We start from the raw sequence: 14,666 nt of genomic DNA, 5'->3' as shown, positions 1-14,666 counted from the left end.
TCCGGGGTCCGGGATGTCGCAGTCGGAGATGCGTCAGTGCGTCAAATGCGTTTGTCCCGGCGGAGCTTAAGGGCTTTTAACCCACCCCCTGCGCCAAAGCTCCTCCCCCACTGCGCCCGCGGGTGGGACACGGACGGCGGTGGGGCTCTCGCGCGTGGCCGGCCCGTGGCTCGTGGTGCGCGTGTGTGCGGGGAGGGGAGGGCGGGGTTGGGCGGTGGGTCACGGGGGTCTTTGTTGCGCGCGGGCGGATCAGCGGAGACGCGCTCTGAGTCTAACCCGCAGTGACAGGCCGGAGCTGGGCACGAGCAGGTGTTTGCGCCCCGCAGACACCCGCCCGCGCGCGCGCCGATGAGTTTATTTACATTTTTGTGTTGGGGGGTTTGGACAGTCTCCTTCTGTCAGCTTTTTATGTGTCATCTGAATCAATAAGAGTGACTATGACACGTTTGACCACATATTGTTTGTTTGTTTTTTGTCTTACTTTGTTTTGTTTTTTACTTTTCTAACCAGAGATGGTCAAAGTGCTGCGTTTTCTGGGCAAATGTCACTCCAATACAAGAAGTAAAAGTAACTGGACTCAGTTATTGCTTTTAAGGGTCAGCTTAAAACCTTTTTATTTAGTCAAGCCTTTTCAATTACTTTTGTTTCACGGACTGATTTGACTGTATATTGTTGTATGTGTATTGCTCACTGTAAGTTTTTTGTGTTTTTTTATTGTTTTATTCTGTGTTTTGTGAAGCACTTTGTGACTTCTGTCTGTGAAAGGTGCTATACAAATAGAATGTACTTACTTACTTACTTACTTACTTACTTACTTACTATCCAAAAGTGGAAAAATGCTTTCAAACAAAAAGGATAAAGTAAAATCAGTCAAATTCTAATAAATCAATAAATTACAGGGTTCAACTTAGTATTTTGTTCTTATCCTGTGCAGCCCAATCAAACAAAAAAAGAGAACGAATTTAATTAGCTTCTAGGCTTGGTATAGTTAAAGTCCCTCAAAAGTAAGAACAAGGATCAAACTGCAGACTTTTTACTGACCTCTAAAAGTGTGAGCATCAGGAGAGGACACAAGCGTCGTAAATCTGCTCCACAACGACTATTTTGAATTATTTATGTTTCAAATGAAGTGGTGTCAAAGTGATAAAACGCAACTCAAATATGATTCAAGTAAATAAAAAATAAAATATATTTAATTAGTGACTGACCACTTCTGCTTCTGTTATAATATAATGTCTTCAATATCATGTGGTTGTGTGATGGTTTACACTGCTCAATAAATAGTAAAAATAAAGATAAATAAATAATAATAATAATAATGATGATAATGATGATGATGATGATGATGATGATGATGATGATGATGATGATGATGATGATGATGATGATGATGATGATGATGATAATAATAATAATAATGTAAAGCTGCACTATGTAACTTTTATTTTCTGGTGTGACGTTAACGTAAAGATTTAATAGCTTTGTCCAGAATAGCTTTAAATTACAGGTCAGCTCCGTGGAGCAGCCTTTAAAGCTCTACTGCGGAGCATTAACTGTAACTGCAACACTGTGTACACAACAATAAATAAATAAAATATAAAGACATACATACATAATTATAAATAAACAACAACATAATAATAATAAATACATACATAAAATAATTATAATAAATAAATAAATAAACACATATCATAATTATATTAAATGAATACATATAATATAAATAATGATAATAATAATAATAAACATCAGGCAACAAAAATAACAAGTCAAACACCATCAGTGGGACTCAAAGTGACAGAGTAAAAGTATTTCACAATCTTGAATTCAAGTTCGAGTTACACTTTCCCTAAAACCTTCAGCAGTTTGGATTGAATATTTAATTTGATGTTTTTTGGTCCAAACGTATCCCACAACGTGTTAATAACGCAGAGAAACGTGAGACTTACTCGACCTAAAATCCTAAAATGTCGCACAATCCCCAAAGAACTGTCCGTGTGCTGAACGGGTTTGTCCCTGTGTCCCTCGCTCGTCCCGGTGCATCTGACCCACTGCTGCCCACACACCTGCACCCTTCACCCCGTCTCCCTCGGGTGCCAACCAACTGTAAAAAAGGGTAAGTCTGCACTGAAAAACTGACATAGACTCGGTTTGAGTCGTTTTGATGACTGGTTTGAACTTTATTTTCTGCTTTCAAGTAAAAAATGACAAACAAAATGCACTTCAACAGGACTTAAACCAAATAAATGGATCTAGTGACACATTTACATGAACTTCAATATGTTAAGATAATTTACTGAATAAAACCAAATAAACATAACTTAATTTATGTCATACAAATACAAAGTGAGTTTAACTTAGTTTTACTACTTCTGATACGAGTATTAAAGTACTTATTTTAGTGTATTTGGGACTACTTTCAACATATTCTTTTCTGATTTGGTGAAAATAAGTAAAAAATGATCTGCAGGTATAGAACAAAAATCTAATAAGTTTTGAATAAACTAGATGTCCAACTTTGAACAAACTTTGCATTGATACAGAAGTAATAAAGTACTGCTCTAGTGTGAAATAGTGGTAGATGTAAGAGAACACGTAAGAGAGTAACTGAGTAACTGTGCAGACGTAACATGTGATCTGAGCCGCCACAAATCAAATCAACAATCCGCCTGTAGTCGGCATGGTAACCGCGTTAGTGACCCGGCGTTCTCAGCGGGTCGTTTGGCCATTCGATTGTTTGCGTTCCACATTATGTTTCCGCTCGTGTTTCTGTCCGGACGTTTTTTGCACCGCTCACGACAAAGACGGCACACACGGACATTGACGCTCGCTCAGCGTTCGACCCTGATCTCGATACTAACTGAATCATCAGTATATATCGCTTTTGTTTGTTTGTTTGTTTGTTTTGTTGTACCGTGTTTTTCGTATTCATGGGTCTGAAGTGACGAGACACTCTTGTTGCTACTGCCATCTAGAGGACGAAAGCCGCACGCTCACTGTGTGCTCAAACAAAGGATTCTTTCTCTTCTGTCTAGTTTCCAAAGACCCCGTTTGTCCCGAAATGTGTGGCTGTGGTCAGGATGGACCAGTGGACTGAGGCGGAGCTGTTTGTTTCAGGTCGTTAGCCGCTAATGCTAATGTTCGTGGCAATGCTAATAAATGTTAGCCTACTCGCAGACAGTTTTAAGGAGCTTCATTTCCAACAGTTATATTTGTTATGTTATATTTTAGGACAAAACACAAAGTGTTCTTGAAAGCTTTGAGGGCGTGTCCGGTGCGGAGGGCGTGTCCGGTGCGGAGGGCAGGTCCGGTGCAGAGGGCGTGTCCGTGCGGAGGGCGTGTCCGGTGTGGAGGGCGGGTCCGGTGCAGAGGACGGGTCCGGTGCAGAGGGCGTGTCCGTGCGGAGGGCGTGTCCGGTGTGGAGGGCGGGTCCGGTGCAGAGGGCGGGTCCGGTGCAGAGGGCGTGTCCGTGCGGAGGGCGTGTCCGGTGTGGAGGGCGGGTCCGGTGCAGAGGGCGGATCCGGTGCAGAGGGCGTGTCCGTGCGGAGGGCGTGTCCGGTGCAGAGGGCTCCACCGAAGTTTGTCTCTGCTTTTTTACGTCTCTGTTGATAAGGATCAAAGCCACGAACTTCTGTCTTCTTCAAGTATCGACCCTTTTCGTTTCCAGGGCAACAGAATGTGAGTGACGACAAATAAGAGTGAAACCCGTGGACAGGACTCATGACTGACCTTTTCTTCCACCCGCAAAGAAGGCGTTAATTTGATCCTATTCAAGCAAGTCTGTTATATATATCATCTATGACACGCGTGGATCTCATAGTTTAGACCTTTTTGATCGATATAATAGTCTTAAACGGCTTAATAAAAGGAGGAGGGGCTTCATTTGCTTGTCTCCATGGAATTGATGTTCCTTTGGCTCTAATATTCCAAAATAACATAAAACCTGTCCATCTCCATAGAGAACGTTCACATGTTTCACTTTCGGATGATGCAGGTGACGTTCCACTTCCAGAAAGTCATGTAGTGCTGCAAACGTTCCATAATTTGATGATGTCATGACTTCAGACGAAGGGGAGGGGCCTGTGTGACTGTGTGCCAGATTTTACCGACTTTGAAAGAATCATCCAAACTCATGATGGTTTTTTGTGTTCGGTTTTGGCTCCACAAACTCGTCACATTAATCTCACGACAGTCACAGCCTTTGGAGCTGAATAACGGCGCCGCTTCCTGAGGCTGTTGTGAAAAATGTGCCACTTTTGTTTGTTTCGTACTGACGGAGACGACTTTGAAGCTCCCGCTCGGTAATTATGGAGATTTTAACCACAAACGCGGCCAAAACATCAGCCCATCAGAGAGTTATGGCCAATATTACCTCATCAATATCAACGTTTTACGACGCGTTATCAAACGTTGCGATATAGTGAGCGCAAACTCTGGATTCATAAATGTTGGAGAGAGAATATTATACTCAAACTTACATGAATCGCGCTAAATGCAACAGAAAACAACTAGATCATGGTTAAAGTGACATATGACAGGTTTTTACGATTGTCTAATTTTAACTTTATTTGGTGTATACCTGCTGTACATATATATCATAGTTTTACACCAATCGAGCAGGTATTTGTGGAGAAAACGTTAAAAAAATCTATAGAAAATGACAGGAAGTGACATCACACCAGGGACACTCCTTCCAGTCAAAGTTTTTGCATAAATTAGACAAAATAAACTACTTTTTTTACCCTCTAAACATTGATTCAATAAAATAAAGTCGCTCTCATTTATTTTTGTCAAATGAAAAAAATTGTGACATCAGATGAGTTTTGGCCCAGTGTTTGCTGGGTAATTTTCAAGTGTGATGTCATCAATTACAAACAGGAAGTGAAATTATAAACCTAAAAATTATTCTGTGATTTTTTTTAATTTATTTTTTTCAAATTCAAAACATATTTATTTTAACTGTATTTTAGTTCAATGAGTCATCCGACCTGTAGGGGGCGCCTTAAACCCTTTTAAAAGTGCTCAGATTTTCTCGTTTTTAATCATGTCATGTCCGAAGTCAAGCTGATCGTTTTAAGTCATTCAACGCAAACTATTCACGCGGGGAAACGTGAGGTGCTGATTCAAACGGGGTCTGTGTTTGGGTTTCACGTGGACAGATGGCCTTTCCCGCTCTGGTCCGGCTCAGATGCTGCACTTTTACCGTATTCTCCCCTGAATCGCACGGGAAAGCGGCGCCGGGCGAAAGAACGTTCTCCATCTGCCTCGTTCTGTCCTCGGAGACAAAACTGAAAAGTGTGTCAGCGAAAAGAGCACGCAGGAACTCGCAACGCAACTCCAAATACGACCTCGTTTATCCTTACGCTGGTGTGTGTAACGTGACAACAAGGATACTCAATAAGAAAAGTGCTATAAAAAGTGAATAAAGCAAGAACAAAGACTTAAAGACTCAAAGTGCCTATGTCAGGTTTCTACCATGTTCTAATTTTGACTTTATTTGGTGTATTCACTAGCAAGAACCACGCCACAACAATGAAATATGAAAGAATGTTTATTGATAATAGTGATGATGGGTCGATGATGGGTCGATGATGGGTCGATGAGAGATCTCGATGAGAGATCTCGATGAGAGATATCGATGAGAGATATCGATGAGAGAGATCGATGAGAGCGATCGATGAGAGATCGATGAGAGATCGATGAGAGATGGCTGAGTAGAGACTCAGGATGGGGACTCAGCCCAGCCGATTCAGAACGCCCCCTCCATGATGTTATGTGTTAAGGTGAAGATGATAGAGACATGGGGCGGGAGAGTGGGGTCGAGAGAGCAGAGACAACAAGAGATGCTGGGACTGGCCTGTGCATATATAGGCCTTCTGGGTAATAAGAGGCGTGGTTAAAGAGTGGAGGTGTGGTTGCTGGGGAAGTAAGAGGTTGAGGCGTGGTCCTGCTCCCGAACCCAAGTTAGCGATTAACATCTCCAACTACACCTTGTACCTGTTGTACATATAAATTGTAGTTTTACACCAATCGAGCAGGTATTTGTGGAGAAAACTTTGAAAAATCTGTGGAAAATGACAGGAAGTGACATCACACCAAGGACACTCATTCCAGTCAAAGATTATGCAATATTTACACAACTTTTTTGACTCTCTAAACATACATTCAACAAAATATTTGTATTTTTCAAAATAAAGTCACTCTCATATATTTGTATTTTTCAAAATAAAGTCGCTCTCTTATATTTGTATTTTTTAAAATAAAGTCGCTCTCATAATATGAGAGCGACTTTATTTACTTTATATACTCAAATAGTTGTTTGTCCTGACAAATTGACAAAATGCTGCTCAGGTCTGCGTTCAGCACGATCTTGCTATTTGTCAGGACAAACAACTATTTGGTTTTCATTTCATCAACTGTGAATTACTGAGCGTCGTTGGTGCCGCAAAACGCAGCAGAAAACATGGCCGTGCGGGAAGGCTGATGTAGTACTCTGACACACATGTGTTACACACATGCAGTACTTTCACACACATGCAGTACCTTTTCCACAAATTCTGCACATTACACTTCTTTACACAACTAAACTACATGTTGTTGTTGTTGTTGTTGTTGTTGTTGTTGTTGTTATTGTTCTGTGGAGGCTGGTATCCAAGTGTTACATTGCCGCAAGACTTTATTCTTCAGACTTTATTCTTGAGATGTTGTTGTTGTTCTTGTTGTTGTTTTATGGCGGTTGGCATCCGAGTGTTGCATTACTGATGTTGTTGTTGTTGTTGTTGTTGTTGTTGTTGTTGTTTTATGGCGGTTGGCATCCAAGTGTTGCATTACCGCCAGACTTTATTCCTCAGACTTTGTCGTAGTCCTCAGACTCTGTCGTAGTCCGTAAAAGTACTCCTTCCATTGCTTTGGTGTTACAAAGCCCATGAGGTCATGATATGTCTTTGTGACTAGAATAGTTGTTGTTGTTTCAGACAACGTTCTGGACGGCGTGGAGGAGCAGCCTTTTCTGCCTGCACATGCCCGAAAACGTAAAAAGTCCCTTAGCTCGTCCGAGGGTTCTGGGAATGAGCAGCAGGATGAGGCTGAAGCTATTGATGTCCGGGGTGAGAGCAGAGACTGTAAGGTGATCATAAAGCTTGCACAGGATAGTGCATCCTTTAAGGAGTGGAATTCAGTGGCATTGTCAAAGAGCCTAACTGTAGCTGTGGGAGTGATCAAGAGTGCGAGTGTCCTTAGAGATGGCTCGCTGCTGGTCGTGTGCAAGGACGCGGCTCAGCAACGGAAGGCGATTGGAACTAAACGTCTGGGTGGAAAGGACATTCTTGTGTCTAATGCTGAAAGAAACACGGTCAGAGGAGTTATCGTAGGTGTCCCTACGGCGACGTCTGTGGATGAAGTTAAGGAGAATTTGACGGGAGTTACGGTGGTGGACGCTAGGCGTTTGAAGGTGACCCGGTTTGGGGTAAGATGTGACAGCTTGTCGGTAATGGTAACACTTGAAGGGAGGTGCCTGCCTAGTAAGGTGTTCATTGGGTACATGTGCTATAGCGTCAGGCCATATGTTCCGCCGCCCCTGCGTTGCTTTAAGTGCCAGCGCTTTGGGCATATTGCAGCGGTCTGTAGAGGGAGGCAAAGGTGTGGTAAATGTGCAGGAGATCATGAGTATGGGAAGTGTGACGTGGGTGCAAAACTGAAGTGCTGTAACTGTGGGGAAGAACATAGCTCTGCCTACGGGGGATGCAGGTTTAGCAAAAGAGCTGCTGAGGTGCAGAAAATAAAGGTCTCTCAAGGTATATCCTATGCAGATGCAGTCAAGAAAGTTTCAAGTAACGAGTTTAGAGTAAATACAGAGAGAGGAGCCAGCGCTGCTCCCAGCCAGGGCGAAATGAGAGAGGCCAGCGTGGCTCCCAAGAAGTGTGAAGGTTTCAAGAGTGGAGGTCCCAAGTGTGCAGGTTCCAGAATTAATGAGAATACCCTGGTTGTGGATAGAGAGGATTTTGTACTCTTTATGGTGGATGTTGTAAACTGTGCTGCTCAGACTCAAAGCAGAACTGAAAGGATCAGGATCATTGCTAAAGCTGCAGGGAGATTCCTTGGAACAAAGGAGCTTGATTGGGCAGATATAGAAAACAGGCTAAAGGCGCTAAATGGGAGTCGGAGTGATGGGGGTCTGCTTGTGGGGAGTCAGAGTGATCAGAGTGACGAGATGGGGGTGGTCTCCTGTCCTCGCCCAGTCTCGTAGATGCACGGCTACCAAGCGGCGACATCAGTGGACATATTAAAGCCTATAGAATGAAGCCTGAAGAATAAAGCTGTACGGTGGAAGCACCGAACGTCAAAGAAGGAGAGGAAGATGAAGAAGAGTCTCCCTGGAATAAAGCCGGTCACAAAGACATATCATGACCTCATGGGCTTTGTAACACCAAAGCAATGGAAGGAGTACTTTTACGGACTACGACAGAGTCTGAGGACTACGACAAAGTCTGAGGAATAAAGTCTGGCGGTAATGCAACACTTGGATGCCAACCGCCATAAAACAACAACAACAACAACAACAACAACAACCGGCTTTATTCCAGGGAGACTCTTCTTCATCTTCCTCTCCTTCTTTGACGTTCGGTGCTTCCACCGTACAGCTTTATTCTTTAGGCTTCATTCTATAGGCTTTAATATGTCCACTGATGTCGCTGCTTGGTAGCCGTGCGTCTACGAGACTGGGCGAGGACAGGAGACCACCCCCATCTCGTCACTCTGACCACTCTGACTCCCCACAAGCAGACCCCCATCACTCCGACTCCCATTTAGCGCCTTTAGCCTGTTTTCTATATCTGCTCAATCAAGCTCCTTTGTTCCAAGGAATCTCCCTGCAGCTTTAGCAATGATCCTGATCCTTTCAGTTCTGCTTTGAGTCTGAGCAGCACAGTTTACAACATCCACCATAAAGAGTACAAAATCCTCTCTATCCACAATCAGGGTATTCTCATTAAGTCTGGAACCTGCACACTTGGGACCTCCACTCTTGAAACCTTCACACTTCTTGGGAGCCACGCTGGCCTTTCTCATTTCGCCCTGGCTGGGAGCAGCGCTGGCTCCTCTCTCTGTATTTACTCTAAACTCGTTACTTGAAACTTTCTTGACTGCATCTGCATAGGATATACCTTGAGAGACCTTTATTTTCTGCACCTCAGCAGCTCTTTTGCTAAACCTGCATCCCCCGTAGGCAGAGCTATGTTCTTCCCCACAGTTACAGCACTTCAGTTTTGCACCCACGTCACACTTCCCATACTCATGGTCTCCTGCACATTTACCACATCTTTGCTTCCCTCTACAGACCGCTGCAATATGCCCAAAGCGCTGGCACTTAAAGCAACGCAGGGGCGGCGGAACATATGGCCTGACGCTATAGCACATGTACCCAATGAACACCTTACTAGGCAGGCACCTCCCTTCAAGTGTTACCATTACCGACAAGCTGTCACATCTTACCCCAGACCGGGTCACCTTCAACCGCCTAGCGTCCACCACCGTAGCTCCAGTCAAATTCTCCTTAACTTCATCCACAGACGTCGCCGTAGGGACACCTACGATAACTCCTCTGACCGTGTTTCTTTCAGCATCAGACACAAGAATGTCCTTTCCACCCAGACGTTTAGTTCCAATCGCCTTCCGTTGCTGAGCCGCGTCCTTGCACACGACCAGCAGCGAGCCATCTCTAAGGACACTCGCACTCTTGATCACTCCCACAGCTACAGTTAGGCTCTTTGACAATGCCACTGAATTCCACTCCTTAAAGGATGCACTATCCTGTGCAAGCTTTATGATCACCTTACAGTCTCTGCTCTCACCCCGGATATCAATAGCTTCAGCCTCATCCTGCTGCTCATTCCCAGAACCCTCGGACGAGCTAAGGGACTTTTTACGTTTCCGGGCACGTGCAGGCAGAAAAGGCTGCTCCTCCACGCCGTCCAGAACGTCTTCCATCCCCGATCCACTCTCCTCCGCCATCTCCCGTCTCTCCAGACCGGGTGTTGAGCAAGGTCTCCTCACAGTTTTAGTCCAGTGTTCCTCAGACTTTGTCGTAGTTCGCCGTGCCCTGTTGTATTCTTTAGAAGTTCTTCTTCCATTATTTTGGTGTTTCAAAGCCCATGAGTTCAAAGCACGTTAGAACATCCTCTTCCTCCTCATCCTCGGCACATTCTTCAACACACCCCAACTCTATAACTAACTACACTACATTACACAACTTCAGCTTAAACAAACTAGTACTGGAGCTAAAGAGACTTTAAAGATTAAAGTCTAAAGAATATTCAGCTGAAGCCATTGCGAGTGTCTGCATTCTTGCGTAAAAGTACTACATGTGTGTAGTAAAGACTTTATTCTTGTTAGGCTCGAGCCATGGAATGGAATTTCATTCCATGGAACGTTTGAGTCTATTGTTCTTCCCCTGGGGGCGCGGCGCCGTGTGGATCCACGCGGCTCCATTTATTGGAGTTGGGGCCGAGCCGATTGCGTCTTTGTCCCATGTGTGACTTTCATCCATGTTCAGGGTCAAAAATGAGTCTGAACATGAAGAATAGGAATAATAGGAATAAGAAACCAGGGGAAGAACAATAGACTCAAGCATTCCATGGAATGAACACTCCGTTCCATGGCTCGAGCCTAACGAGAACAAAGCCTTTACTACACACATGTAGTACTTTTGCGCAAGAATGCAGACACTCGCAATGGCTTCAGCCATTGCACATTATCTAGTTAATTTTCCAAAAACATGATGTTTTCAAGATGTCGTCATTAAGGTTTCCTACAATAGCTATTGTATTGTAGTTGGATTCAAGCCAATTGATTGAGTCAAAATACAAAATGTTATTTTTAACAATATTTTGCGAATAAAAGGTACAATACATTCCTAATGCTATGTTCATACTCTGGCCTTTTTGACCCCCTGAACATTGATGAATATCCCACATGGGGACATAGACGCGATCGGCTCGGCCCCAACTCCAATAAAATGGAGGTTGTGAGAACGCCCGTCGCAACAGTGGAGACTAGTTCAAAAAAGAAAAAACATGAAACGCTTAATTTTTGGCCTAGGCACATGAGACTTGGGACAGTGATAGAGCTACCTTTGACCTCTGACCTTTGATGAGTAAAACACACCTGGCAGCATCGCTCTATGATAAACAGGAAGTCAGCCATGTTGAATCAAAGTGGTACCGCCATGTTTGACTTTTTTTTTTCAAAATTGTACGTTTTTCGTCCGATCGAGCTCAAAACAACACTTTTTGCATCTAGAGACACTGAAAATTAATAAAAATCCAACAAAAAATATTTTTTCGATGGGGAAATATACTGATACTTTTGTAAATACTGCAAAAAGTACAAGTTGTACAAATGTCAAAAGCAACATCCCCCTAAGACGGTGAAAGCGATCGTAAAGAGGTGTAACTTGTTGAAATGGGTGAAAGTGTAAAGAGGTTGAAACACGTCAAAAATCCTGATGGAAAAATAAATGTGAATACAAGAACATATAGTGCTTTATGACGCAGACACTCAATAAGAGGACTTTCTTGTTGCCGGGCGACTCTGGTCACAGACCTAATGCTCTGAGATGGTTGTTCTGCCTGTGCTTGTGCTCACAGCGTCGCTGCTTTAGATATCGGCCCCGTGTGAGTCCAATATGTCAGCTCCATAATAGAAGGGAATAAAGCCTTGATCCTGAGGCCTCCTGTTTAAGTGTCCTGTTGTCATAGTGATACTTGTCAGAAACAAGCCGAGTCACATCTGGTCTGAGCTCAGAATGACTGTTCCTCTGAGTTTCATGCTCTCACATCAGCTTTAGAAGCTCCAAACTAAAGCCAGTGTGAACCTTAGGGTCCAGGTTTGGGCCCCACAGACCGGGGCTGAGACCTCTGGTCTGGACCAAAGCCCTCCTCCTCCTCCTCCTCCCTCACCCAGGACCTCCCCCTCAGTCAGTGGGATAAATAATTTTACTTAAAATAAGTGAAACGGTCTCTGAAGCACAGATGCTCGGAACAAGAAACTATTTACAAGTCAGAATTATTCTGAAGCGCGTCCAAACTTCTCCAAACTTCTCAGCTCGAGAGGAACATTCAGGTGTTTTTGTCTGGAGTGTAGTGTTGTTGCCCCCCCCGCGCCCCCCCCAGAGCCAGTACTGCACCCCCCCTCACCAGTGCTGCGGCCCCCCCCTCACCAGTGCTGCGCCCCCCCTCACCAGTGCTGCGCCCCCCCTCACCAGTGCTGCGCCCCCCGGTGAGCGCTGACCGCCTTCAGGCCTCTCTTTATGGGCCCATTGTCTGCTCCATAAGCAGCTTTGTTTCTGCATGTGCAGCTGGGCAGCGCTGCCATTAGCGCGCGCGCTAAAGGGAGAGGCTAATATAATTAGAAAACAAAAGTCAGGTGGCGCACACAGCCGTGTGTCGGGCTCACGGGCACAAGGCCAGCTATAATTTCATTATGAAGTTGAAGCGCCACAAAAGACACAATTGAATCCTTTTTCTTTTATTTGTGCTTTAATTTGATTCAGTTTGAGCTTTAAAAGGTCCAGTGTTGAAAGAAGATTTACTCTTCTCATTTTCACAGCAAAAGAAAAGGATAAAATATGTTTAGTTTAGTCATAAAAGAGCATTTGCTGCTCTCGCAAAACTATAATTACATTTGTGAAAAAACTCAGCTTTTATGATATTTACACTTCATTTCACTCTGAAAAAACATGATCGAAATCCACCTGCGAGTGAAACGCAACATCTACTCTGACTTTGTATCCCAGAGGCTGCTCCTGCTCCTCCTCGCTCCTCCCCACTCCTCCTCACTCCTCCTCGCCCCTCCTCGCTCCTCCTCACTCCTCCTCACTCCTCCTCGCCCCTCCTCACTCCTCCTCACTCCTCCTCGCCCCTCCTCGCTCCTCCTCACTCCTCCTCGCTCCTCCCCGCTCCTCCCCGCTCCTCCTCGCCCCTCCTCGCCCCTCCTCGCCCCTCCTCGCTCCTCCTCGCTCCTCCTCGCTCCTGCCCGCTCCTCCTCGCTCCTGTCAGCTCCTCCCCGCTCCTCCCCGCTCCTCCTCGCCCCTCCTCGCTCCTGCCCGCTCCTCCTCGCTCCTGTCTGCTCCTGCCCGCTCCTCCTCGCTCCTCCCCGCTCCTCCTCGCTCCTCCTCGCTCCTCCCTGCTCCTCCTCGCTCCTCCTCACTCCTCCTCGCCCCTCCTCGCTCCTCCTCACTCCTCCTCGCTCCTCCCCGCTCCTCCCCGCTCCTCCCCGCTCCTCCTCGCCCCTCCTCGCCCCTCCTCGCTCCTCCTCGCTCCTCCTCGCTCCTCCTCGCTCCTGCCCGCTCCTCCTCGCTCCTGTCAGCTCCTCCCCGCTCCTCCCCGCTCCTCCTCGCCCCTCCTCGCTCCTCCTCGCTCCTGCCCGCTCCTGCCCGCTCCTCCTCGCTCCTGTCTGCTCCTGCCCGCTCCTCCTCGCTCCTCCCCGCTCCTCCTCGCTCCTCCTCGCTCCTCCCTGCTCCTCCTCGCTCCTCCTCGCTCCTCCCCGCTCCTCCCTGCTCCTCCTCGCTCCTGCCCGCTCCTCCTCGCTCCTCCCCGCTCCTCCCTGCTCCTCCTCGCTCCTGCCCGCTCCTCCTCGCTCCTGCCCGCTCCTGTCCGCTCCCGTGCTGCTCTGCTTGAATACCGCTCTCACAATGGGATCAGTGACAGGCTTCTTTAACACGGGCCTGTCCCGTCGGCAGACCAGGGCTTATCCTGTTAGTCACGATAGATGAGCGCCCCCCCCCGGACCCCCCGGACCCCCCGTGCCCCCCCACCCGACGCCCCTCCAAGCTGCCCCGGCCTAAATGCCCGTGATAAAACCAGATTTGGCTGGTGGCTTCTGTTTGGACCAGGTCAAGCAGAAAAAGATTTGTTTATGTCGTTTTTGTTTTCATCGTTTATCTGAAAAAACGCTCCACTTTTTGTTGCATTTGGGGGTCGACTTCTGAGACAATGAACTCTTGTGTCAAATCCACTGCAGCATCTGAGCACGGCCAGAGCTTAAGTTTGTATAAATGTGCTCGTTTTTATGGCTCCATTTGATCAGCCACATTCTCAAGCACTTTAAAGTGGAAATGTCCAGACTCCCATCTTTAAGACCAGTGTGGGAAAAGCAGGACTAAACCAGCACTAAAACAGGACTAAACCATGACTAAAACAGGACTAAAACAGGACTAAAACAGGACTAAAACAGGACTAAACCAGGACTAAACCAGGACTAAAACAGGACTAAAACAGGACTAAAACAGGACTAAAACAGGACTAAAACAGGACTAAAACAGGACTAAACCAGGACTAAAACAGGACTAAAACAGGACTAAAACAGGACTAAAACAGGACTAAACCAGGACTAAAACAGGACTAAACCAGGACTAAAACAGGACTAAACCAGGACTAAAACAGGACTAAAACAGGACTAAAACAGGACTAAACCAGGATTAGATCAGGACTAAACCAGGACTAAAACAGGACTAAACCAGGTCTAAAATAGGACTAAACCAGGATTAGATCAGGACTAAACCAGGACTAAACCAGGACTAAAACAGGACTAAACCAGGTCTAAAATAGGTCTAAACCCTAAAACAGGACTGTGCCAGGACTAAACCAGGACTAAACCAGGACTAAACA

The sequence above is a fragment of the Eucyclogobius newberryi genome, unplaced genomic scaffold (assembly GCF_026437365.1).
Source record: "Eucyclogobius newberryi isolate DKJ021-1_F unplaced genomic scaffold, fEucNew1.0.hap1 SCAF_19, whole genome shotgun sequence".
NCBI lineage: Eukaryota > Metazoa > Chordata > Actinopteri > Gobiiformes > Gobiidae > Eucyclogobius > Eucyclogobius newberryi.
This window is presented reverse-complemented; position numbering follows the sequence as displayed.